Source organism: Artibeus jamaicensis, unplaced genomic scaffold (genome assembly GCF_021234435.1).
Source record: "Artibeus jamaicensis isolate MK-2021 breed Jamaican fruit bat unplaced genomic scaffold, CSHL_Jam_final contig_465, whole genome shotgun sequence".
NCBI lineage: Eukaryota > Metazoa > Chordata > Mammalia > Chiroptera > Phyllostomidae > Artibeus > Artibeus jamaicensis.
In genome coordinates this window covers 33,267,243-33,293,928 of record NW_026521843.1, presented here as the reverse complement: position 1 = coordinate 33,293,928, position 26,686 = coordinate 33,267,243, and positions in this window count along the sequence as shown.

Sequence of the window (26,686 nt, the reverse complement as noted above, 5' to 3'; positions counted from 1 at the left end):
ATAATGCTCATTCATTGGTTTCACTTCTACTACTTCATACTTAATAAAACAAACTTATTCCTTCTTACATATGTGCAATTATTAAAGGTAATTCAATGTATTTAAATATTTTTTGAGTGCCTCTTATGCCACTGAATGCTGAAAATATTATATCCAACCCTGTGGAGTTTATAGTGTATTTGTGGAGAAACTCAATTACAAGGATTATTTTGTTGAAGTAGGGTGAGATCAAGGAGGATGTGACTGTGAAGTTATGGATAGATATTAACTAAACTTGTCATGGCAATAATTTCACAATATATGCTGTACCCTTTAAACTCATATAATATCATATGTCAATAATATTTGGTTGGGGTGGGGGTGGTTGGGGAAAAATGCAGACAACTGTAATTGAACAACAAAATAGTTATTAAAATAATATTTCAATAAAAATTTCAGGGGTGGGGGGCAAGGTCCAAAGGGAGAAAAGTGAAAATAGTGGCTACACAAAGGAAAAACATCTAAAAAGCACAGAGTGGAGTTAACCGAAACATTCCTGAACATAATGCTTTGGGAAAATACACCCTCCCATGGGCCAGGGCAGGAAGGAGAGCCTTTGTGGAAGGGCAAAGCTGATGTCCTCAAGTCCTCAAAGTGAAAGAGAACATGACATATCTGGGGACATTGTCAACGATTCAACACCTCAAGCAGAATAGGTGGTGAATGTTGGAATCTAAGTTGGAGCTCGATCAAGAAAGTCTATTAGTAATGGCAAAAGTTGAGGTTTTATATGCAGGGCAATAAGTAACAGTTAAAGGACTTTAAGCCAGAAAAGGATATATTTGGTGGTATTTTTTAAAGTTTTTGCTAGTTGTACAGTGAAAAAATGCTTAGATGATTATAGGCCAAAAGGTAAGAATCGATGATATCCACAAAGACTACCCGGCTGGTATCGATTTGATGGTGGTATGGCATTGCTAGAAGGGCCAACCCCCTCTCCCAACATTTTTCTTGTGGGACAAAGGCACATTTATTGGCCTGTAAGATCTTCAGGGTCTCCAGGGATTTTTAAAGCAAAGAAGTGAAAGTTCAGCAATAAGGATGAAGATGTGAAGATGTTTATTTATAGGTATTCCAAAAGACACAGAGGACTGCCTTGGAGTAATAAGATCAAGAGAAAGGAGTCCAGGGTAGTACCAAGATAAGGTATGAGTGAATAGAAAGAAGAAACTGATTACTAGAATGTTTTGCAAGGTAACCAATTTCTAGGGGGATTTAAGCCATACTGGTAAAACTTGGCCTCAAGATCTCCATTCCCCAGTGAGAGCAGCAGTATAGCACTTTCTAGAAGTTAGTGGTGGCCTAAACTGATTGTCCTACTGAGACTGTCTTGTCCTAGTTGACAAGCTACGTGTTAAAAACGGCAGCAGTGTCAAGCAATATCACTGGTCAAGCCCTTTGGACAGTAGTCTCTTGTGCTCCAGGCCACAAAGCTCCCATTCCTAACTCTATCTTGCTGTAATTGATTTTATATCCCTTCATTAACTTGGTTAGTCCTCGTAAAAGAGATTCCAGTTTACCTACGTCAGAAGAGTTTATAAAATTTAGTTTTTAATTTGTAGCATTTTTGTTCCCACAGAATATGTACTTAAAGTGGTTAAAACTGGTAATATATCTTGGTGGGGAAAGTAAGACAATGGGAAAGGGTAGATAACAAAATATGTCAATGGTGAGGTTAGGTGTGTAAAATGCCTGCTGTAAGGTCTTGTATTGTAGCTGTAACTAGGCTACAAATTTGGTTATAGTATTTTCTACGATACAGCCTATGTGTACATGTATGTAAAGGGATGTGTTTGTATCTGGTGATTTAGAAAAGGAATAGGCATAGAGCTATAAGGCTCCGTTTTTTGTGACTCTGTTAGAGACTTATATGGTAATGTTTAAAGGCTTTAATGTCATGGCCTCTTGTGATGAATCTATCCTCTGTGATTTCTGTTCACAGAAAGTTTGCTGAAAGGCAGCCCAAGTAAATGATATATTGCGGTTGTCAAAGATCACAGCAATCACTCCAAAATCTATTTCCAAGCACCTAAACCTGTGAAGTTTATGGAGATTCAGCCCCCACCCCAGCTCTTGAATGTTCTTCTCTGCAGCTAATCATACTAAGCCATATATTTTTAAATGACACTCTGGACCCTTCACCCTGGCCAAAGCCAATTACTCTAGATTAAAACAGTTCTGACTTTGCACATGGAGTAGCTGTTCTCACAGGTGCTCTGATGTGCTGTCAACATTGCTGGCTGAGTTCAATCATGGCTACTTGAACTATTTAAGTTAGAAAACATCTGGGGAAGCTCAGATCTTTCTACGAGCCTGAATTTGAACTGTAATTCACTGAAGTAAATAAACAAAAAAGAAGTTGGTGGAAAAAATACGTGAAGTGAGAGGAAAAGACCAGTGTTGCTATTATTACTTCTCCTCATAGCATATACCTTGATAGTAAAGAAAAAGAGAGAGATACAATATCAAATAGTACATAAAAAAGCAAATTTATTAGTGAGTTTGTGTTTAAAAATTTCATAGCATAAAATTCCTCAATGACTATTTATGCTTTATCCTAAGCACTGTAAGCTTATATAAACCACTGTAGCTGATTCACCAAGACACACAGAAGTACTTAATAAATGGTTCTTCACTTCCCTTTTCTACTTTCCTAAGGAATGTTCTTCCTACAGTAATGTACTTGGTAGAGACTTCTTAAAGAAATCTCTAATTTATAAGGTAAAGACAATAATAATGTTTTTGATAATATTTGTGGAAAAGAACTTTGAAAAAAGAAGCATTTGCATTTAGATTTTGGAAACAAGCATGGTGCCAGTCATTGGAAAAATCTGGATTCACTTACACATTTTTAAAAATTTGAAACCTCTCCCTCTCTTCTTTGGACTCTTCCTGTCCTAACTCTTTACATTTCCCACTTTTCTCTTATTCCCACCAGCACGAGTCTTCCCCTTTTCTTTCCTTAGTGATATAGGAGAAGTATGTTCAGTCATCATTATATAGCTACAAATTAACTATTATGCAATGTCTTTCAGGTGATTTCAGATGATGACAACTTACATTACATAGCTGATAGAGAGAGCTTAAAACTGAGTGATATTATGATAGAACATAATATACAAAATTTTACTATTGATAGTAAGACTTATCGAGTCATTTTAATAGCTTCTTAAATATTTTCCAAATATTAAATCATGTGAAATTCACAGAAATTTATAAAGTTTAATTATTGCTTTCATATTACATATGAGGAAATTATGGTACACAGAGGTTAAGTGATTTTTCCCATTTAGGTTTTAAATAATTTTCTCCAACGTAGGCCCAAGTTCTTCTATCTAGCATTTGGGCACAGTCTAGCTTCAAAAATGACACTTTTTATATATGTGTACTAAACGATCTGTATAAAGAGCACAAAAGAAAAATATATATAGTATAATATCAGAAAGTAATTATTTTTAAAATTTCAAATACTTCTCAACTAATTTAAATCATCTCTGTAACAAGATAATCCTTAGGCAAATATATATATGATGAGATGAATATATATGCATAGAAAGTAAATGTATACAGAAAGATTTTTATTGTAGATAATTTAGAAAATGTACATATATTTTTAAAGAAACTAAAAATTACAAGCAATTTAAAAAGTAAAGAAAAACCACTGACAGCATTTTGGCGAATTTATCTTCAATCATTTATACATGTACAGATAAGCGTTTATGTATTCCGTAAATTCTGACATTCTGATAATATTAATTCTATTTTGCCATTCATAGTTTGCCATTAAAATTGGCCCAAACTTTCCCAAACCCATTTCTCTGTATGATCTGTTCAAGTAAATAATGTTTTCCCCACAGAGTATTGTAATTAATGGTGACCACAGATACCCTTCCACTGTCACGACCTTAATGGAGACATTTTCTGAGCCCTCTTCCCCACAAATGGCCACAGTTTAGAAATGGGTATTGTCTTGCCCCCTCTGATCCCTCTTCCCAGCAAAGCACACACAATGCCTTCTCAGAGGCAGACCCTCACCCAGTGCAGACTGAATTAAACTCAAATCAGCACAATAAAGAAGACAGTAGATGGTAAGTCATTGAAACTTGAACATTTGGCCAACCCAAAATTGTAATAGTTTGAAATAGCCCTACTGGCAAAATGTATTTAGAATCAAGTAGAAAAGCATTATTTTGGTATAGTGCTAGGCTCACTCAGTGGAGTCTTGTTGAGAATATTACCATCATCTCCCAGTGTAGTGCATTTGTTATTACCTGTGTCCACTGACATTTACAGAATATTCTTGGGGGAATGCCTTAAGCTTAGGACAATAAAATCCATTTTTGTTTATTTTATTGTCACAGAAAGAAATACATTTTAATTACTTCTAAGTACTTCATAACAATGGATCTTATGGGTATTGGATCAGGTTTTTATCTATTTTGTATATCCCTACATTTTAAAAGAATTTTTTCCCCTTGCATTCTCTGGAATTTGCATAGCAGTTTGTTGATTTAATTTGTGGACATTTTAAATCAAGAATGCCAAGGCTTCTACCTTGTGTTACCTGGGGGAGCATTTTACACTCTTGTTTTTCCATACATGCATTGAAAATAAATTCCCCAAGCCGTGTATATTATTAATGGTGGCTGGCCATGCCTGAGACTTGTGTGTAGGAGTATAAAGCCATAACTTAATCAAATTCATCATTGGTATATAATTCACCTCTACTCCCACAAAAATCAGACTAAGAAAAGGAAGAGTGAAGTTTTTGTTAACTGTTTATTTTTTGTTTCCAAGTAGTTTATCTCACAGATTGCTTTTAAAATTTTAGGAAAGGAAAATGTAGCAATGCTCTTCAAAATAGACCCTGAAAACACATTTATGCTTTTATGATTATAAAGTGTTGAATAAGAGAAACACTGTAGAAATTTCAATACATTTTTAGTGTTCTGTCAATTTCTATAGACCAAACTTTAAATGATTTCTATTCACTTTAAACGATATTGTTAAAGGGTTCTTCTCTCATTAGTGTTGATGCAAAGCACTAAAATGCTACCCGATATACAACAAGCATTTATAAATCATACATCTGATCATCTAACTAAAAGCTTCCCATGGTCTCCTCAGCTACAGGGATTCTGAGTAGCTGCATGAAATTTATAAAGAAAAAAGACCAAAAGCCTTTTAAATTTTCCTTCATGATCTAGAGCTGGTGATGAGAGAGAAATAAAGAGGTTCCACAAATCTTTAGAAGCTATAAACCATTGTGTCTGCTTTAGCATTTATCAATTTTTAACCACTGTTACAAGACCTCTAGCAATCAATTATTTCCTGGCTCAATGAAGGACTCAAAGCTATACCAGATAAACCAGCAATCAATTTTACTACTTTGTGGCTGACTTCTAAATATGTATCTTTTCACCACATTTAAAATAAACAAGGTTAAAATTTTCCTGATTCTGAAACAATAGTTTCATAGCACACAAGAAAAATGATTTTTAATGGGAAGAAAGAATACTTTTAGATTCACATGGCCTCCTTCCATTTTCCTTTACTCAAATTAACAGAGGAAGTTGAGGAAGTAAAGACACTTTTTCCTTTTCTGCTTTGCATGAAACTGGATTGTAATTGATGGGAATCTCACCTATTTCCATTAAGCCACCATCTTTCTTTGTCTCATTTCTGTTAGATTGCTATCATACAATGCAAGAGGAATACTTAGTAGGGAGTGCTGGTTAGCATCTTCCCCTGGACCTCAGCTGTTGACACCACAGGATCACAAATCTCTCCTAATTTTCCATTCTCTTATATTTTCACTTCATTTAAATTGTTCTCAGTTTGCATTCATAGCTTTTTTTTTTTTTGATGCATATTTTCTTTTTTTTTATTTTTTTTATTTTTTTTATTTTTTTATTTTTTTTTTTTTTTATTTTGTAAGTTTTTTTATTTTTCCCCCAGCCTCCCTGCCCTTGCTCTTCCTCCCCCCTTGTTCTTTGTGTCTTTTTTTTCTCCTCCCCCTTTTCCTTTTTTTTGTTTGGTCTCTAATTTACAATGTCTGCACACAGTTCAGTCACCAGAATACTACATTATATTTCAGAAACCCTTCAGCCTGGTATCAAAAGTAAGGGGTATAGGTTTGGGTAATGGGCTGGAAATGATGTTGAAACATTATTTAAAAATAAAAAAATAAAAGTACCAATTTTATTTTTAACGATTGATTTTGAAAACATTGCCTTAGCCATTTCGAACATGCAGCTATTACGGATAAGGCTCTGTGTTAACCAAAGTAAGAGTATAATACACACATTCCTGCACACATTATATTGATGTAAGGGGTATAAATCTGTTTTCAAAGGGTTGCTTCCTTTAAAAAGTCATCAGTGAAAACCTAAAATACAAAAATAAAAAAAATCATTTAGGGAATAGGAGGATTCCAGGAAAAAAACTACAGACCCTAAAAAGAAAATCTATGGGAGTAAGTGAAAAATGTGTTAACCTATCCAACTTTGCAAATGAGTAAAAATCAATAAAGTAAAGACAAAAGAATCTCCACATAAGCACTGTAGTTCAGTTAATAAAGCTGTTTCCTACCCGGGTACAGGTTACTAATTTTAATACTATTATTGAGGTATATGGGAATTGAGAAATTAAGAAAATGGATGATAGATGTTAGGAGTTGGGTTTCTTACTATTGGAGATTCAGGTGAGAAGCAAGGTAGAAAGCTAGAATGATCTTGTGGTGACAAATAACCACAGAAACTTTGGAGATATCAGTATAAATTAATGTTTACCCTAATAGAGACACACAGAGTTATACACAGAATGTGTGTGTGTGTATACAATCACACACACACATACACACACACACACACATATATATGTATAGAGAGAGTTGGTTCTAAGAGGAATCTTTCTGGGAATTCCCTTCACTTCTATTTTCTGGTTTCACAGTTTCTGCTTATGTTTTGGCCATTTCCAGTTAATGTGCAATGGAAAAAGCAATGAATTAGAGTTTGTCTCTATTTTGTACTAAATAGGCAATGTAGAATAAGGTCATTTTATCCACAAGTGGCAAATAAATATATAAATTAATTAATTGATTAATAAAAAATAAAATTCAGGTTTTATCCTTTCAATTTGACTGCTTTGTTTTGTATAAAGAATGTTTGATACATAAGTTAATTAAAAAGGTGAATTAGGTTATATATCATTATATTACATCATTGTTATATGACAGAGTAACTTCACTATGGCTTTGATGGGCTCAGAAGTCAGTACTATAACTTGATGTACAGCATGTCTTCTTTTATTTTCTTAAGATAAAAATTGATATAATTATTGATACTCATGTTGAAATAATTTTTATAAATGATTTGAATTAATCAAAACTTTCTTCTGGGCCAAAAATGACTTCTCTATACCTAATGTTCAAAAGCAGATACTTATATTATAATTATAATAAACTATAAGAAACAGAATATACATAAACATTATACACATGAGAAATGAAGACATTTTTAGATCAATGTCATTGCTCTGTGACATTATTTAATACAGTATTTATTAAATAACTTATTAATCAATGAAACATCCTAGATATTTTATCTATTAAATAAAGGTTAGCAGAAGAATTTAAGTAATACTTCAAAAAACTTAACAATTTAAGTTTGAAAGAAAATAGAAAATATTATATGTCAGATGAAAAATGTATTAAAAGCAGCAATATAATCTAAAGTGAAATAAAATTATTTAATATCCAATTATTTCTTTGATTTATTGTATAACTTTTCTAAATTAATATTTTAGGTGACACAATTGTCGGTATAATTCAAGCATTGAAGAATTGTAGTGATGAAAATAGATCCACTCTTCATACTATTATTTATTTTTGCCCTTCATTAAATGAAAGCAAAGAGCTAAAGTTATTTTTTATTTATTTTTTCTAATTTATTTATTTTAATTGTTGTTCAAGTAAAGTTTTTTGTCTTTTACTCCCATCCCAGCTCACCCCTCCAGTGCTCCCCACCTCCCTCCCATTTCCACCCCCCTCGGTTTTCATCCATGTGTCCCTTATCCTTGTTCCAATAAACCCTTCTTCCCCTTTGCCTTTTATTTTTTTCAGCAGGTAATGGGAACAGACTAATGGAGAGCAGATGACACCTAGTGGGGTGGGAAGAGATGAGGGGGTAGAGAAATTGAGCAAAAAGGAAAAAGGACTCACGGACATGGACCACAGTGTGCTGATTGCTGGTTGAGAAGGGTATAAAGGGACTAAATGGTAATGAAAAAAATCAATTAAAAATAAAGTATATATGGCAATTTTATAAGAAGAATCAGAAATGGTCAACTGGCAATGGGCAAATGCTGCACATGGTAATAGGATGTATCTAAACAGAACTTTCATAGAAAGCACATCAATCTTCATAAGGGCCATTTCTCACCGGAAGACATCCACTGACCACAATTATATTGTCACTCAGTTGTTATCAATGAGAAATCTTTGGAGACTTTAAAATGCATATATTTGTATGAACCAACAGTTTTATCTGATGTCCTAATGGTACAATTTACTTTCACTTCTACTACAAAATAACTTCCTGAGATGATACAAACAATACATATAGAAAATACTAGCATTTGGACTTCATAAAAATTAAATGATTTAGTAATCACTCAATTTAATAGTTGAATGAGTTTGTAATGGTTATTAAGCATTAAATGATTGCTACTTGAAACTGGATCAGGAGAGTCATATACTCTTTCACTGGCTGACCTAATATTAGTCTCCCACAGGGCTCCCATCTTCACCTTTTCTGAGCTCATTCTGCACATACCTTCCAGGACTATCCTATCTCCATGGCTTCAAATATTCCCAACTATTTACAGGTAGTAGTTATATCTACCCACTATTTAGACTTTTCTGACACTCTAGATCACCTACCGCACTTCTCACTCAAAACACAGTAAAATCAAACTGGACAAACTTAAATTGTTTACTTCCTTAAACCAAAAGCTTCACTTATTCTTTAATTATTACTGAAACATATGTCGTGGAGAAGTGGATGAATTCAAGTTTGGACCAGGAAAAATATAATTTGGACCCCTAAAACTTCCTGCTGTGCCAGAAAATGAACAAGTTTTAATACTGATGGGGACTTTTCAAAAGGACACAGGAGAATTCTGCTTTTAGGTACCATTAAGTAGCTTAGGGCTCATCAGAGCTTCAGAAAATGCAAAAAATATAATAATCCATACAAAGAAATATTAGTTTAAAACTTTTAGGGAGTTGGTAAACCAACAGGATCTGCACAGGCTCAGACTGCTAAAAGGGGAGGGCCTTGGAAAACTGAAATGGATTCTGCATTCACTTTATTGTGGGGCTATTTACTGATTCTGGGGAAAAGCAATCATCTAAGAGTTCTTACTTAACTCCAGTCAGATCCATAGCTAGAGAAAAGAGAAACCCAAAGGACATTTGTCTTAGGCTTGGAGAGTGTCGAGAATTTAGTTGGAATCTCTTTTAGGACAACAGTCAAATTCTGAGTTAGTGCAGGATAGGGGATGAAAAACAGGTGAGAAACCTCTTAGATGTGGAGTGATGTTTTGAACAATGTCCTAAATAAAATATTACTGTTGGGATCTGCCAAGAAGATGCCATAAAAGATAGTAGGCTCTTAGTTGGAAATCCTTGGGGAGGGAGGATGTAATAAAGACAGTTCTATCAAGATGGCAATCAACTTGAAACTCCCATCATCTTTGATTAAAGTAATGTGATCAGACACTGTTCTATTTGCCAAATGCAGGAAATAAAGAACTTCAGAAGGAACATGAAATCCTTAAATGTTCATAAAATTTTCATGCACAGTATCCACTATTCAATGAGAAATTTGAGAAGCCCTGGCTGGTGTAGCTCAGTGGATTGAGCACAGGCCTGCGAACCAGAGGATCTCGGTTCAATTCCCAGCCAGGGCATATTCCTGGGTTGCAGGCTGGTTCCCTGCAGGCCAGTTCCCAGCAGGGGATGCACGAAAGGCAACCATACATTGATGTTTCTCTCCCTCTCTCCTTCCCTTCTAAACAAACAAATAAAATCTTTTAAAAAAAGAAATTTGAAAGGTGCTCCAGAAATATTAAATATATTCACAAAAAAGATAATTAAAAAAGAAACTGTTATATAGAAAATTTAGATTTTGGATTTAGTTGACAAGAATTATAAAATAATTTTCAGTAATATATCCAAAAACATAAAAAGAATTGGACAAAATTGTTATAATAATAAAGTAATAAATGTAGTCCTTAAAAGTCAAGTGAATATTCAATAAACATAAATACAATATGTAAAATCAAAAAATCATCAGAAAGGGATGAAAGCAGATTATAAGCACGAGAAGATAGGATTTGTAAGGTCAACATTACCCTGATATCAAAACTCAGGCAAGGAAATTACAAGAAAATATAAAGGACAGAAAAGATCCTCTATGGATATTAATTCTAATGTAATTAATAGTATATATCATACACTGGGTGTGTATGTATGTGTGCATATATGTGTGTATATGTGTATATACATAAATGTGTATATGTACATATACACACACACTGCTAATGGTAACAATAAATCAAAGAGTTTGAGTGAGTTCAAAGGAATAGGGGATATTCTTCATTAGCAGGTAATGCCAGCCATTATTAAGTATAGAAACCAGAAAGAATTAGAAAACAACTATTTTGTATTACTCAATAGTTATATATTTAGACAAAGATCATCACTGAATGTTTAAACAGGGTGGTAAATTTTGCTGTGAAGCAGGATATTCAAATTGCATCAAATTATTTTTCACAGATTGCTTTTTAATTATAAATCAGAAAACCTAATGTTATAGAGGAGCATTCTGCAGATACCACTTGAACCAAGGGATAAACAATGGGGGAAAAAATGACATTGTGTGCTTCTGATTAGATGCACTTAAAACTATCACCTACTTTGGTCCAAAATTGCTTCATATAAATCTAATAATGAGGAGACAATCAGAATAATCTGTGTTTTTGACATTTTACAAAATAGCTGGATCTGACTCTTCAAATTTATCATGACCTTGAAAGTTAAAGCAAACAACAAAACAAAACAGGGAATATTTTAAAGATTAAAAGAAACTGAGAAGGTGTGACAACTAAATACAAAGGCATGAGCTTAGCTAAATGTTTGAAGCCCTGATCTCCCTCCCAAAAGTTATAAAGTCACAATTGGCATCATGGGTAATATTTAATTTAGATTGTATATTATATAAAATGGTTGTATCAGTGTTAAATTTCTGGGATATGATAATAATGCTATAATTATATAGGAGAATATCTTTGTTCTTAGGAGACACCAATGGAACTTTAAGAATGAAGTGTAACAGGTTACATTTTGCAATCTCTTTTCAAATAGTTTCAAAAATAAGATGTTCTTGTGTGTATGCCCACTCTCCTGTGTTTTTGTGTGGAGAGGGGAGAGAGAATGTTAGAATATTTTTCTCCTGATATAGATAGTATCAAATAAAACAAGCATTGCTGAATAGTAATATAATGTAGTATTTTCCTTATCTATACCCTGTGTCTTATCCCCTCAGGATCCCTTTCATCAGGTCTCCTGTACTTAAGAATAACAAAGGAGCAAGAAGTCTAAATTCTAGTACTCATCTTACTCCATGCATAGTGCTCCAGTATTATTGACTCTCTCTCCTATGCTGTACTTTACATCCCCGTGACAATTCTGTAACAACCAACTGGGAATACTTAACCCTGTTACTTTCTCCAAGCCCCTCCCACCTAGCAACTGTCAAAATGTTATCTGTATTAAGCACTGGGGTGTACACCTGAAACTAATCTAATATTGTATGTCAACTATAATTAAAAATAAAAAAAGGATTTAAATTATAAAAAAAGTTTAAATTAAAGATAACATCCATAACAATATTATAAAAGAACATGCAGAGATATTGAAACTTTTTTACATATATTAACAGGACCAACAATTACCTTATTTATATTAAAGATGAAAATTTGAGATAAAGAATAAAAATAACAGTTAAAAGTATTTACCTGAGATTCATAATTTAATCAAGTAAATTTTCATGATTTATAATTACCTTTCCAATTGGATATGACAGACAAAAATTTAAACACTTTCATATTTTCTCAGAGATTTTTGTTCCTTCCATTTGAATGATCGGGGAGATCATTTGTTCCAATAATAAACAAATCCACCTTTCCAATCTATTCTTAGAAAATTATAAAATGGTAACACACATTACTTATTTGCTTCAGGACCGTACTTTATAAATATTTGGTTCTCAAAGAAGACCTGCTGTAACAAAAGCTTTGAACAAACATTTCATTATAGTTGTGAATGCTGAGTTTCTTTTTCATCTGTTTTTCACATACGAGCAGGTAATTGAGGATCTGATGTTTCCTTGTGCATTGAAATTATAGTGTGAAGTGAATTGCTCTATTTCTAGTTATCATTTCTATTGGGCCACCTCAGCCTGATCATTTGTATGCAATCATTTGCAAGTTTCTTTTGCTCTTTCTTCCATCTCTGAAAGGTCAGCAAGCATTACTGTCCTGCCTTGACAATGGAGGTCACTGAAGTACGCTGAGAATAAGGAAGGCTTGCAAATGATCAGCAAAAGCCATTAAGTTCGGCAACTCCAATGCAGGGAACATAATTAGTATGCTTGCCAACTACATCTTATGATACAGTTTCTTAACCCTTTAGCCATCTCCTTTGTTTTTCTTTGCTCCCAATACTCAATTCAATTCAATGCTGCAAGTCTAAACTAAACATTCCCTTAGCTCCAGCAACCTCCAAATTATCTGAGAAATAGGAATCACTAAGAACACGCACAATGCTCTCAATTACTATCTGAATAAATAAATAAATGAATGAATCCACATGTATAAAATAAGATAGATAACCCACTTTCAAAGGGATATGAAATCTAGGATAGCAAGACAAGAACAAATGTTTGTTTTAGAACAAACAAACACACGGTCTAAAACAATATATCTTTGACTATGCTGTCCGAGGAAGCAGAGAATGTGAATATTTTACCTGCATTTTTATCTTGAATGCACACAAGAATATCTGGAACATTTTAAGTCTCCAATAATAGTTGCTATAAGCATATCTATCAAGGTAGTATCTTCTAGTTAAGTGCTGTTCACATTGAAAACACAGACGTCACCCTTAGACTTCCAGTTAGGAAACCCGCAATTGGATGTTAAATTTGATAGAGAACATTCCTAAATTTTATTACTAATGTCTATATATAATTATAATATTGTATTACTACATATATAACACATCACTAGTCTCCATACTTATACCCTAGCTTCAAGTCATATATATATTACTATATTATATATTATATATTATATATTATATATTATATATTATATATATACCATATCACTAATTTCCATACTTATGCCTAGCTTCTTCCAGACATTGTCAAAACAGAACCGAAGTGGTACTTTGAAAATGTAAGTCAGAAAAAATAAAAATAAAAAAATAAAAGTGTAGGTCAGATTATGCCACTCTCCTCAAAATCTTTCCCTAGCTTCCCGTTATATAATGATCATTAATGTGAAATTCATAAAATGGTTTTTAAGTCCTTCATTCTGTCTCCAATTTATTTTCCCACTTACTCACTTTGTTTCAGTTGTTTTTGCTTCCTTGCAGTTTTTTTTTTAAGATTTTATTTATTTATCTTTAGAGGGGAAGGGAAGGAGAGAGGGAGAGAAACATCAATGTATGGTTGCCTTTTGTGCATCCCCTGCTGGGAACTGGCCTGTAGGGAACTGGCCTGCAACCCGGGTATGTGCCCTGACTGGGAATCGAACCGCAATTGTCTGGTTCGCAGGCCGGCACTCAATCCACTGAGCTACACCAGCCAGGGCCCCTTGCGGTTTTTTTTTTTTTAAGATGCCAGGAAAATTGCTGCTGCTGGGTCTTTGGACTTGCTATTTCCTGGCTCTGATATCCATATAATCCCCTTCTTCATTTTCTCCTAATTAACCCAAATGTTGCTATATCAGCAAAGCTATCTTTAATCACCTTATTTAAAATTTGCAAATTCCACCCTGGCTGGTATGGTTCAGTGGACTGAGTGCTGGCCTATGAACCAAAGGATTGCTGGTTTGATTCCCAGTCAGGGGCATATGCCTGGGTTTCAGGCCAGGTCCCCAATTGGGGGAGCACCAGAAGCAATCCCAAATTGATGTTTCTCCCTCTCTTTCTCCCTCTCCTCCCCTCTCTAAAAATAAATAAATAAATAAAATATTTTTTTAACTTTTTTTATTGATTATGCCATTACATTTGTTCTATTCCCCCCCTCCATTCCCCTCCACCCTGGATACCCCTCCCCCACCATTCCCCCCCTTTAGTTCATGAATACGTGTCTCAAATTCTTTAGATTCTGTATTTCCCCTACTATTCTTACCCTCCCCCTGTCTATTTTCTACCTACCGTCTATGCTACTTATTTTCTGTACCTTCTCCTCCCTTCTCCTTCTCCCACTCCCCTGTTGCTAATCCTCCACGTGATCTTCATTTCTATGGATCACACCAAGGCACATCATCATTACATTAGCCAAGATTAAAATGAAGGAGAGAATCCTAGAAGTAGCAAGAGATAAGGGGACAGTCACCTACAAAGGAGTTCCCATCAGACTGTCAGCTGATTTCTCAAAAGAGACCTTACAGGTAAGAAGGGGCTGGAAAGAGCTATTCCACGTCATAAAATAAATAAAATCTTCTAAAAAGTTTAAAAGTTTGCAAATTCCTCTTACTAGGCCACTTCGAATTCTTCTTACTTTATTTTTCTCCACAATAATGGTGTCTACTTATAAATATTTTAATCTATTTTTTCATTTTCTGTCTTGCTAGAACATGAGTACCATAAGGGGAGAGATTTGCCTTTTTGTTTTGTGTTATATACTTAATATCTTAAATATTCTCAGCACACAGTATGTGCTCAATATATATGAAAATGAAAGATCAAAAGTATGTTAGAAAATGAAGTAAAAACCAAACCAGTAAAAACGGGGATAAAGATAGATAAAGAGCACCATAATTGAGTGGAAATATCATGCAAAAATATTGAACACATAATGAAGGAAAAATTAGTACAATACACCACCAAATAAGATAATTCTCATTTATAAATAAGCATGGTATTAAAATAATTTCCTATGTTTATGACCTGTCAGGGTGATGAAAATGCGTGACAAAGCACACAGCCTGTCTTAAATGCCCACCGCATGTCAAAACATACATTAATTTTCCGAGATGACAAAATGACCTTAGGGACTGTATCTTGCTCTAAGCAACAAAGAATAAAGCGTACACCAAAAAGAAAAACAATATTACAAGAAACCATGGAAGACATATGTGAGAGAGACCTCTGGGGCTAATATCTGGAAAATAAAACAAATGCAGCTATACCACATCAAAGTTTTCCATATTCAATTTTTTTACAAATTACAGTGTTATCATCACACCACAATTTCCAAGTACATGAACAAGAATACAACAATCAAGAACATTTTAAAAACAACTTTTCTAAATAAAATTCATGGAATACCTTATTTTTCATTTATCTCTACTGATTTATAACACTTTTTAAAAAATCTGTCAAAAGAAATGTAAAAACTTCCACTGTTATATTATTGCAATTGTTTTCATTGAATTTACGTTTTATGATTTTACTGGTATGTACCTGTAATCGCTTTAGCCTGTCTGGATATCTGGGGAAAAACAAGACCTACAGGACAATTAATTAGTTGTAAGAATAGCTTCAGCATTGCAGACATCTAGCACCCACAGCCCCACTCACTAATTTCACAAGCAAAATGATCCACAAGGTTATGCAAAATGCTCCATAATTGTGAACCATTATTACTGAATAGACTAGAAGGCAGGAGATTGAAGGTAGTTACATCTACTGCAATAATGCATGCAATCGACCTGGAGTCTATGTTAACACAGTGGGTATGAGAAGAGGAAGAAGACACGCAAGTAGTTGAAGCTGCTTGATAATTATCAATGTAAAGACTCGTATTACCATCCAATTAGAGTAAAGGTGAAGGGATTACTCAAAGAACATACATGAAGGACCCATGGACACAGACAACAGTGTAGTGATTAACTATGGAAGTAGGGGACGGGCTGATTGGTAGGGGGAAAAGATAGAAATATGGGACAACCATAATAACATAAAAAATAAAATTTTTAAGAACACTTGTATTACCATCCTATCAGAGTGTACAATTCTCGAAGACAAAAATGGTGTCTTACAGGTCCTCGTCCTTCCATGTCGCCTCTCTATCACACGGCCCTTGTGTCATGCACCAAGTGCGTTCCTTCTTCCTTTCTGTTTCCTGTTTGTTTCCAGTTAAGTTCACTCTTCCTGGCCTCTCTCAAATAATCACAATTGATTCTCTCATCATGCACAACAGCGTGTCTTATTCTTCTTCTCTCATCCTTCTACTCAATCTTCTCTCTCCTCAAATCAGCACTGATCAAAATGGCCAAATTCCTCAATCCTGAAGTACTTCTCTGTCCTCATCTTGCCGAATCTGCTTTCAAAATTTGATACTTTCACATTTTCAATTGCTTTATTTTTCTAAGATGTCTCTCCTCTCAAATTTACAGGGACACTTTAACCTAATACTATTCAGATTACCAGGAGGCTCTAAGAAACCCTACTTTTCTTTATTTGCTGACTTTCTCTTATTTTGTATTTGCCACATTTTTGTTCCAAATTCTCATCCTCTCTTTTTATTATCACTTACACTGCTGGTTTATGCCTCTTCCTTTCCCCCTTTTTCCTATTCCTTTCTTTTCTTTTTCTTCCCTCCTCTTTCTTTTCCTTCTCTTTCCATCAACACTTTTACCTCTTTTCTTCTGTTTTCTCTCTATACTAAATTATTATCCTAATCTCCTTCAAGTAATCATTTCCACGTAAGTAAATTTCCTAATATATATCACTGTATTTTATTTCCAGTCCCACTGGGCATTTCTACTTTCCTAACCACTGACACATTCACAGCCTAATGAGGACTGAACATATTCTTTCCTTTATGAAACTTCTCCACTGACCTCCACCAGTTTTCTTAACAATATCATTACTGCATCATTCTTGGAATGCTCCAAAATAAAGTTACTTTTTTTTCTCCCACTGATACCCACATGCAAATGCCATTTAAGATATCTGTATTCTACTTTTACTTCCTTCTTGCCTATGTTTTTCCTAATTTGAGTTTATTGCCTCATGCATGCAATATTACAATAAATTTTCAACTAATTTGCCTTTTCCAGAGAATGCTTAATCCAAAATTATTTTACTTCCAACCAGTGAAATAGATTAGGAAACATCTCTACATTCTCATGTTTCTATTTCCATTTTCAATGGCCAATATCAAGGCCTCTCAAATGACCAATGAAAGCCAGATCCTCACTGTGATATTTAAAACATTTTGCATGTAATCACTGTATCACTGCAGTTCATTTTATGTGAAATGTTGCTACATTTCCCACATAGCCCATCAGACGGTATTCTGAGAGCAGAAAACATCTTGTTTACTTGATAGCCCACTGACATACAAGGTCCACTCAGTCTCCTAGGACCTAGTCAGTCTATTAACAAGCTATTGCTCCCAGGAAAGCTTTTCCCCAAGTCTAACAGTCACATTCTTGGGTAAAGTTCAGCTTAGCTCTTTGGCCTATAATTCATCAGAGAAAAATAAATGCATGGTGAACTGATAAGGGAGAAAACAAAGAAAGAAAGAAAAAAATCCCCTACTTTCATCTTTCTACCTTTTCTTAATTGGTCTTCATTTGCAGCAATATCACTACAACTATTGCCAGGCAAAAAACAATAGCTAAATAGCACAAGCAGTGTTACCCTGTTACTATTGCAACACTTCTTACCAGGGATGACGTTAAAATTCAGATTCTGATTCAGTAGCTCAGGGGTGGGGCCTGGATTGCACATTTCTAAAAAGGTTCTCAGGTAATGCTAGTGTCACTAGTTTATAGGACACACTATGTATAACAAAACTATGTAAGTCCATGAAGTGAGAATGGAGGTTAGGTATACTTACGAAGTGGAAGCAAGAAAAAATAAAAATGAAAAACAAAAGAAGAAGATGGCTTCAACTTTGCCAGGGTACCAGTTAATCTGTTCCAGCTGGTTTATAATATGCAAATATAAAATCAATTAAGAGAAAGATTTCATCAAAAAGTTAATCATACTTCCCTGAATGAGTGGATCAGTTGGTTGGAGTGTTGTTTTATACATCAAAGGGTTGTGGGTTCAATTCCTGGTCAGGGCACATACCTAAGTTATGGATTCAGTCCCCAGTTGGGGTGCAAGCAGGAGACAACTGATTGGCCTTTCTCACACTGATGTTTATTTTTCTCTCTCCCTCCTTCCCTCCCTTCCTACCTCCCTCTTACTCCATCTCTAAAATCAATAAACATATCCTCAGGTGAAGGTTGAAAAAATAAATCATACCACTCCCATTTCCACACACTTTACAGAAAATCCACATATTTTTATTGCCTCTTTTTCTGAAGAAAATTCATTTGCCATTTCATAGCCTTTTGGTAACTTTTTGTAATTTGCAGTGATTGTCTCTCCAACCTCTTCATGGTTCCTGAGACTCGCCTTTTCTCCTTCACATGTATGCTGAATATTTTTAAATTTTTCATAATTTATTATTCTACTATGATTTCTGCATTTGTGGCATCTCAAATTGAAGGGGGACACTGTCTACAAAGAAAGTGAGCAAACAATGACTCATGCAAATACCAACACGCTATTCACATAAATGCATTTCTTGCTGGTTAAACAATTGTCACTAAATGAATAAGCAGTGTCTCCAATGACTCCTAACCTCAGAGTCAAAACATAACCTTTAATGACCAGCTGGCCTCAAGTGTAAAGTCATAAGAAAACCCTAAATCTTTATCATTGTGTAAGGAAAGAGGAAACGACAGGCCAGACCATGAGAAGGCTCGCGGGTTCCTCAGATTAGCAGAAAATTCCAGGGAAACTATCATATTTCTGTGTGGAATTTTTTAATGGCCTATGAGCCTGAATGTTAGCAAATATTGCCCAGTCGGGTCCTGGAATCAGAATCTTCTCACAGAGGGTAGGGGCTATATGGAAAGAAAGGAAAACACAGAGGTCAGGATTGAACTACTTCCTTTCCATATTCCAGGTAACTTCAGCAGAGAAAAGAGAAAAGAAACCAAAGAAAATACACTGAAGGAATTCAGTACATTAAATTAGGCACATAAACTAAAAATAGATTATATCAAGCTGTTGGAATATTTGTTTTTATTATTATATTGCACTGCATTTTAGAAGTCATGCATTTATTCTGTAGTTTGTAAAAAGGAAGTGAATAATAATTTATTCTGTTTATGTATAAAGTCTTGTTTAATAATGTGGCATCACAACTCTGAAGAAGTTATAGTTCTAGTAAATGTACATGCCACAACGCCAGCTCTCATCACAGCCATTCATATGTTGTCATTGTGCTAACGATGGCCCATGGACATGCTACTCACTGGATTGTACAGCACTGTAGTACAAAGCAAATAGAGGCACAGCGGCCACATAAAGCATCTCTGTTGTGTTTGTCGAGAAGCCAGTTTCATTGTAAGAAAAGCAATCTATGATGAGGTATGAGACAAACTAGAATCCAGTATACAGAAGAGAATAGACATGTAATTTAGAACTAAATTCATGAAAAACAAGTAGCTTCTACAAGGCATTTTTTTTGAAATGAGGTTTAGTTCATGCACGATTGTACCAAGTGGATAAAGAGTTTTAAAGGTAACAATAGAGCTGAACAACTAGAATAAGCTACAAAAAATGTAAACTTGTGAACCAATAGGTCTATATATCATTTAACAAGTCCTTGTACCCCCCATTAAGAAAGTAGGATTATTTTATAAGTGATTCCATGATCTAAGTTGTCTATCATATTTTAAATTTTATAATATGTCCCATAAATTAGAAACATAAAGTTGTATTATATATACATGATATTTATATATCTTCCCAGTTAGGATTCCGAGCAATTAAGATAAAAATCTAATGAATTCTACAGGATTATAATTCAACAAGCATATCATAAAATATTTACCCATGCTTAAACTGACTTCAGGAATAAATTAGTTCCATAATGCCATTTTAGAGTTGAAAAAAAATAAAGCCTAAAGAGGTTAAACAATTTGACTGAAAATCATGTATTTTTAAGTTAAATTATCATGGCTTCAACTTTGAATCATTCCTTTATTTAATTCATTACACTACTGTCTTATTCAGCAAACTAAAAATGCGCCATAAATTGTTTAAGTGCACTTGTCTCGCATGAGTCATTGTTTCTTTGGGAGTCTTTTCCATTCACATAAATAGTCTGACCATTAAGATGGTGGTTTGGAAATGAATTACTACTGACATTCAGGCTCTTCAAAATCCGTGGGATGAGATTTGTACACACATAAAGTCATAAACACAGAATCCGATTATGGGCCCAATAAAAGAATAATGTGGGTAGAAAACTGCACTCTGGAATATATGCCTCTCTGAAGCACTCTTCTTATCACTCTCCAATGACCATTAAACCAAACTAATATTAATGTGAACTTTGGCCCAAGTCCCAAATGGCTAGTCTACCTGAAGAGCCAAAGCCTTCTATTCTCTTCCTTCTAATGAATCCCCACTCCCATCTCAGGGAATAATGTTACCTCTGACCATGTCCGTTAGGTAGTTGAGTGAAGGACAGCTACTCGGTTACCTAAAGGAGCGAAATGTAACATGATGTCTCACTATTTAGAAAATATATTTGTGGGTGTTAGGGCAAGTTTTGTAGTAGAAATGAGTCCTTGGATAATTCTGCAGTCCTTTCATGTATATCCCTTATCTGTACTCAGCGATGACTTGTTTTTTTCTTGAATGTGCAGTAAACTATATACTAAAAAGTTTAATTCTTTTTAAACAAGGGAATGTGAATGTATTTTGGGGTACAAAACAGAGGACATTGTTTTTTATTCTATTATACAAAAAGTTTGATCATAAATATGTAGTCACACACATATGCACACACAGAGACACACAGGCACATGTACATTATTCGGCACATGTACACAGCCTGCTCGAGATTAGAAACCATGAGGAATTTAAAGTTACCCAAATAATGAGACTGCCTGTTTCCTTGACTCATAGCTTACAAAATAAATTCATTATATTCTACTAGCTTTGGTTGTGACAACAGAGACACCACTCACAAATTTAAATAAGGCCCCTTTACAGTAATTGTATTAAAAATGATGTGTTCAGTAAGTCATTTTTCTCTTCTAAATTCTCTAACCCTTTCCTGATTTCTCTTTCTCTCACCTTTTTTGATCACTGTTTTTGCAGTTGAAGGGTCATGCTGTGTAACTGGGAGGTAAAACCTGAGGAAATTGTCCTGCCTATCTGTAAACAGTCAACATGCTGACATTATTTTGTATTGAACAAATTTTGGGGCTTGTCTTCAGCTTTTCAGGCACATAAATTTAATTTTTATTAGTGTATACATTTTCAGACTTATTCTAACCATTTATATAAATGAGTAATGTAGGAATGAGTTCCAAATATTAACTAATTATGAGAATTAGTGATTCCTTATGTGAGGGGTTATCAATGTGTACACATATATAGGGTGGAGCAAAAGAAGGTTTACAGTTATGCATATGCATAACAGTTTATTATTGTATTATTATTTACTAAAAATTGCTTTATTTTCCACATGAAAAACTGTAAGTCTACTTTTGCCACACCCTTAAAAATTCTACAAGAGGACAACACAATTCAAGATTTGCTTGATATGCTCCAAAATCTAAATCAGAAAAATATTAATTTCTAGAAATTTCAAAATATGATAGCTGAAAGCAGCCATTTTTACAATAGGTATAAACCTCTCAAATGGGTCACTCATTCAAGTCAGTTGGTTAAGGTGCTGTCTTCATAAGGAGGATATTAAAAATTTCTTGTAGTTCATCCTTGTACTGTTTTAAAATATGTTTTTATCTGATTACAGTTATATTGATTAGACTTAAATTTTCTGAGTCACCATCAGAATCTAATCACATTTCCTTGGAATTCATCCCGGTGTTCTCTGAACACATGATTACTGCTGTGGAGCAAAGATTGTCTTTGCCCAAAGAAAACATTAGTAGTCCAATCTGACTCCCACAGAAATTTACCCTACAAAGACAGCTGGAAAATAAGAGCATCTGGAATTACATAAACAAAGGGAGTCACCTAAAATGGGGACACAATGAACCCACAATCAAATGGAATAGAAGATTCCCAAGTAGAAGAGCTGAATGAAATGGAGGTAAGCAAACTGTCAGACATATAATCCAAAAGAATGGTTATAAGGATGTTCAAGGAATTCAGTGACAACTACAAGGAACTGAGTGGGAACAACAAGAACATATATGTAAAAGGTAATAGAAACTATAAATATGAACCAGAAAGAAATGAAGAACACAATATCTGAAATAAAGGATATACTAGAAGGAATTATAAGCAGGCTAGATAAAGCAAAGGACCAAATTAGTGAGCTGGAAGACAAGAGAAAAAGAAAAAAACAGGTAGAGCAATAGCATGGAAAAAAAGACTAAAAAAATATGAAGACAGCTTAAGGGAACTATAGGATAAATGAAATGCAACAACATTTGAATCATAGGACTACCAGAAGGAGAAGAAAAGGAGAAAGGGATAGAAAACCTGTTTGAAAAAAAATGACGGAAAACTTCCCCAACATGGAGAGAGGAAAAGTAATGCAAGTTAAAGCAACACAGAGGGTCCTAATCAAGATGAAACCAAAGACACCTACTCCAAGACACATCATAATTGAAATGCCAAATTTTAAAGACAAAGACAGAATCTTAAAGGCAGCAATGGAGAAACAAGAAGTAACATACAAGGGAGCTCTGATAAAGCTATTGGCTTATTTCTTAACAGAAACACTGCAAGCCAGAGGTAATGGCAAGAAATATTCCAAGCAATGAAAAGCAAAGGCCCGCCTCCAAGCCTACTCTACCCAGTAAGACTCTCAATTAAAACAGAAGGCCAAATAAGGAGCTTCCCAGACAAAAGAAGGCTAAAAAAATATAGCTCCATCAAACAAGTATTGCAAGATATCCTAAGGGGACTGCTTTAAGAAGGTGAAGAAAAAGACTGAGATAAAGAGAGGAATATAGGTACAAAAGAAGAAAATTGCGTAAGTACCTATCAATAATAACCTAAAATGTTAATGGATTAAATGCTCCAATCAAAAGATATAGGACAGCTGAATGAATAAGAAAGCTTGACCCACATATATGCTACTTACAAGAGACCCATCTCAAAACAAAACACCTACACAGACTAAAAGTGAAGGGTTAAAAAAAATATTCTAAGCAAATGGACAGGAAAAAAGAGCTGGGGTAGCAATTCTTATATTAGACAAAATAGATTTCAAAACAAAGGGCATAAAAAGAGACATAGATGAATACGTTGTAATATTTAAGGGTAGAATACATCAAGAACACATAAACATTGTAAACATATATGCACCCCACATAGGAGTACCCAAATACCTAAGGAAAATCTTGGAGAACTTCAAGAAAGATATATACAGCAATACACTTATACTAGGGGATTTTAACACTCAGCTGTCAACAATGGATAGATCTTCCAAATAAAATGTCAACAAGGATATTGTGGAACTGAATGACACATTAGATCAAATGTACTTAACTTATAAATGTATCAACTTTCAACCCAAAGACGCACAATCCACATTATTTTCAAATGCACATGGAACATTTTCAAAGATAGACCGCATGATACGACACAAAACAAGCTTCAAAAAATTTCAAGAAAATTGAAATTATATCAAGCATTTTCTTTGACTTCTAGTCCTGAAACTAGAAATCAACCTCAGGGAGAATATGAAAAAGCATTCAAATTCATGGAGATTGAAGAGCACACTATTAAACAATAAAGGGTTAATAATGGGATCACAGAAGAAACAAACAAGTTCCTGGAAACAAATGAAAATGGACACACAACAATCCAAAACCTATGGGAAACAGCAAAGGCAGTCCTGAGAGGGAAGTTCAGAATGATAGAAGCCTACATAAAAAAGATAGAAACATTTCGAATGAACAACCTAACCCTACATCTACAAGAACTTTAGAAACAACAACAAACAAAGCCAACAGTGAGTAGAAGGAAGGAAATAATCAAGATCAGAGCAGAATTAAGTGACACAGAGACTAAAAAGAACAAATCAAATGATCAATACATCCAGTAGCTGGTTCTTTGAAAAGATAAACAAAATTAACCAGCCTTTAAGCAGACTCATCAAGAAAAAAAGAGCGAGAACCCAAATAAACACAATAAGAAATGAAAAAGGAGAGGCTACAACTGATAACACAGAAATAAAAAGGATTGTAAAAAATTACTATGAAGAATTATATGCCAAGAAATTTGAAAACCTAGGTGAAATGGACATATTTCTAGAAAAATATAATCTTCCAAAACTCAATGAAGAAGCAGAAAGTCTGAACAGACCAATAACAGCTAATGAAATTGAGGCAGTAATAAAAAAAACTGCCAACACACAAAAGCCCTAGACTGGATAATTTCACAGAAGAATTTTACAAAACATTTCGGAGACAACTAACTCCTATCCTTCTCAGACTGTTCCAAAATATCCAAAAAGAGGGAAGACTCCCAAACTCTTTTTATGAGGCCAGCATTATCCTAATCCCAACTAGATAAAGACACAACAAAGAAGAGAACTACAGGCCAATATTGCTGATGAACATAGATGCCAAAATCCTCAACAAAATACTGGCAAACCTCATCCAGCAATACATAAAAAATATCATATGTCATGATCAAGTAGGATTCATTCTAGGAATGCAAGGATGGTACAATATTCACAAGTCAATAAAAGTAATACATCACATAAACAAAAGGAAAGACAAAAATCATATGATCATATCAACAGATGTAGAAAAAGCATTTGATAAAAATACCCATTTATGATTAAAAAACTCAGCAAAGTGGAAGTAGAGGGAACATAATTCAACATAACAAAGGCCATATATGAGAAACCTACATTAATATTATACTCTATGTACAAAAACTAAAAGTTTTCCTACTAAGATCAGGAACAAGACAAGGATGTCTGCTTTCACCACTCCTATTCAAAATAGTATTAGGAGTTCTAGCCATGGAGATCAGACAAGAAAAAGAAATGAAAGACATCCAAATTGGAAAGGAAGAAGCAAAATTGTTATTGTTTGCAGATGAGATCATAGTGTACATAGAAAACCCACTCCACCAAAAAACTACTCAACCTAATAAGGAAGTTGGCAAAACAGCAAGATACAAAGTCAATATTCAGAAATCAAAGGCATTTTGTATATAAACAAGAAAATATCAAAACAGAAATTAGGAAAAAATATCTCATTTAGCCCTGGCTGGTGTAGCTCAGTGGATTGAGCGCGGGCCTGCGAACCACATGATCGCGGTTCGATTCCCAGTCAGGGCACATGCCTGGGTTGCAGGCCTGTTCCCTGAAGGCCAGTTCCCAGCAGGGGATGCACAAAAGGCAACCATACATTGATGTTTCTCTCCCACTCTCCTTCCCCCCTTCCCCTCTAAAGATAAATAAATAAAACCTTTAAAAAAATCCTCTAAAAAATATCTCATTTACTATAGCAACAAGGAAAATAAAGTACCTATGGATAAACCTAACCAAGGAGGTAAAAGACCTATACTCAGAAAACTACACAATACTGAAGAAAGAAATTAAGGAAGGCACAAACAGATGTAAGCATACCTTGTTCATGGATTGGAAGAATTAACATCATCAAAACATCCATTCTACCCAACGTGATTTATAAATTCAACATAATCCTTATTAAAATACAAATGACACATTTCACAGATATAGAACAAACATTGAAAAATTTATATAGAACCATAAATGACCCCAAATATCCTCAGCAATTTTGAGAAAGAACAACAAACTAGGAGGGATCACAATTCTTGATATGAAACTAAATTTCAAGGTCACTGTAATCAAAACAGTCTGGTACTGGCATAAGAACAGACACATAGATCAATGGAACAGAATAGAGAGCCCAGAAGTAAACTCATGTCTCTATGGTCAATTAGTATTAGACAAAGGGGTCAGGAGCATAAAATGGAGTAAAAATAGCTTCTTCAACAAATGGTATTGGAAGATCTGGACAGCTATGTGCAAAAAAAAAAAGAAGAATCTTTACTACCAACTTACACCATACACAAAAATGAACTCAAGATGAATAAAAGATTTAAATATTAGTTGCAATACCATAAAAGTTCTAGAGGAAAACACAGGCAGAAAAATTTCAGATATTCCATGTAGCAATATTTTCACCAATATGTCCCCTAGAACAAGGGACATAAAGAAAAGAATAAACAAATGGAACTTCAGGATTAAAAAGTTTCTGCATGGGTAAAGAAATCATCAGCAAAATGAAAAGGGAACCAACTGTA